Here is a 2,500-nt window from a genome sequence, read left to right as displayed (position 1 = left end):
CCTAGACACCTTACGCCCATTATGTTACAGATGTTTGCAGTCAAGCACTGAACTTAAAACTTCTGCTCTGTGACAACTGTGTCTAGATAGCAGTGACACTTCAGCTTTTACAGTAGCCTCTTCTCTTTGGGCTCATGTCTTTGACCTTCTCTCCATCCCTCGTAAATTGGAATTCATGTTATTTACGATTAATGGGGTCTCCATAAACAAATGATGTTCTTTTAATAAATCGTGTTATCGAGCAAAACCATTAATCAGAAAATTGGTGTTCTCCCATTCGTCTTTCAAGGCTTATCAAGTTAGTGGTTGGGGAGCCCGTGCGCGGAAACTCTGAAGCTCTTGAACGGAAAACGCGTTTTCTTGTAAAATCAATTTATTTAACACTTGTGTAGAGCCTAATATGAGAAATCTTACCATCTCTGGAAATAACATGATTAAGTAACTTGATCAGAATTCTTATCACTTCTTTAAATAACATGATTCTTATCATATCTTGAAATAACATGATTAAGTATAAGAGAAAAATAAATGAAAACATGCAATCGTGCATTCCCAGAAACAAGAACTCGAACCGAAAACTGTGGAGAGCCATGGTGCAATGGTTCGATCTGAGGTACCGTACCAACACTATATAACTAAGCAACCCATTGAGTAGCGAAGACCAGTACTGTCACCATCCAAAATGTGAAAGGAAAGGAGACCGAGTGCCCTCAACTATAACATATACGATGTCATATTTATTGTTTACATTAAAATAAATCGAGAAGGGTGGGATGCAGAGTCTGTATTTTAGGATAGTTATTTTGGAGGCTGTAATATATTCAGACATTTGTTGAGTTTAATCAGTTTTAAATCGAGAATGCAGTCAGTTGTAACCTAAACACGTTTGCGTACATAATCGATAAGAGAGAGAGAGAGAGAGAGAGAGAGAGAGAGAGAGAGAGAGAGAGAGAGAGAGAGTTTAGGCCAAAGACCAAGCGCTGGGACCTTTGAGGTCATTCAGCGTTCCACTATGAAACAACTATTAGGAGAGGGTGGACATGAAAGGGGGTGCAGCGAGGGGCCGAAGGGACGCTGAATAGAACCTTCAAGTAATGCCTACACAAGGCGCACTGACGACGCTAACCCCCTACAGAGAGAGAGAGAGAGAGAGAGAGAGAGAGAGAGAGAGAGAGAGAGAGAGAGAGTCACCCCAACCTCGGTCCTCGAAGAAAGTTGTACAAAATAATGCAGTGATGATCACCTAGTTTCCTTCACGCACAAATCGTAACATTCCAAAACTCCTTTGTACTGGCACTTACAAATAACATGAAAATTTACCAACACAGACACTGGCTTGTTCGCAGCGAAGCTAACTAAACCTATGCATTTTCCCAATCGTTAACTGCGCATGCGCCGTACGCGAGATCATCATGAAAGACGCCTCGAGTCCAGTGACTTCCTCGAAGCAGTTTCCACGCGACTCACTTCTCAAACGGTACAGTATGAATACCGGTCACTTTCAGATTTTCCCTCTTTCTGTTTTTTCAACTTCGAGATCATTTTTCAGCGTTGCGTAATGTCCCGTAAGTGATGTCTGAAGACTTCCACTAAATTTTTCGGTGTAAAGACGCTGCTGTTCGGAAATACTGTGCTACAATTATTGGACGTGTGGATAAAGAAAAATGTGTATTTGCTAACAGGCTACCAGTAAACATTATGAAGGCTTAAACATTACACTGCCTACCAAATGCGTAAGTGAGAACTAATAACTGATGTTGGGATTAAATATATACGAGAACTGACAACACACATACTATATATATATATATATATATATATATATATATATATATATATATATATATATATATATATATATATATATATATATATATATATATATATATATATAATTATATATAATATATAGACATTATATCATATATATATATATATATATATATAATATATAGACATTATATCATATATATATATATATATATATATATATATATATATATAATTAAGCCAAGTTTATTAATACCTTAAACGTAAGTATGGTGATAACATGGTTTTGCTGATTAAAAGAAGTCCCTGGATTACCAGCGTCAACCCGTCTAACAAACATCAGGATTGAAATATGGGTGAAGGGTCCAGTTTCGTTTTATTTCGTTTTCTCCTCGTTCAATGAGCCGTGGCATTAAATAACCAGAGGGCTGCACAATCTGGAGTATGGTGACATTCACAGTGAAGATGTGACTCAGTCAGCAAAATCTTTAATGCAAATGTGATGCACGTTAAAAATATGCCTTAGTTTCTTCGGCGCAATCCAGTTTTCTCCGCCGCGTATCATCAAGACCACCGAAAATAGATTAATCATTCGGTGGGCTCGGTATAATGCTGTATGAGCCGCGGCCCATGAAAATAACCACGGCTCGGTGGTGGCCTATCTTACATCGTTGCCAGAAGCACGATTATTGCTAACTTTAACCGTAAATAAAATCAAAACTATTGAGGC

At 37.9% G+C, this 2,500-nt stretch overlaps 2 protein-coding genes across 2 annotated transcripts in view; one reads left to right on the top strand and one right to left on the bottom strand.

Moving 5' to 3' along the window:
* The window catches only part of LOC136850511 (bifunctional purine biosynthesis protein ATIC), a 66,230-nt gene that overhangs the window by 25,390 nt on the left and 38,340 nt on the right, over positions 1–2,500 (bottom strand). The gene's annotated exons all lie outside the window — the stretch shown is intronic.
* Positions 1,439–2,500, top strand: part of LOC136850510 (uncharacterized) — an 11,170-nt gene continuing 10,108 nt past the window's right edge. The window contains exon 1 of the mRNA XM_067124091.1: positions 1,439–1,477. The gene's annotated coding sequence lies outside the window, so the exon portion shown is untranslated. The remainder of the gene's footprint in view (positions 1,478–2,500) is intronic.

This window comes from Macrobrachium rosenbergii, chromosome 22 (assembly GCF_040412425.1).
Source record: "Macrobrachium rosenbergii isolate ZJJX-2024 chromosome 22, ASM4041242v1, whole genome shotgun sequence".
In the NCBI taxonomy this organism is placed as follows: Eukaryota; Metazoa; Arthropoda; class Malacostraca; order Decapoda; family Palaemonidae; genus Macrobrachium; species Macrobrachium rosenbergii.
This window is presented reverse-complemented; position numbering and strand designations above follow the sequence as displayed.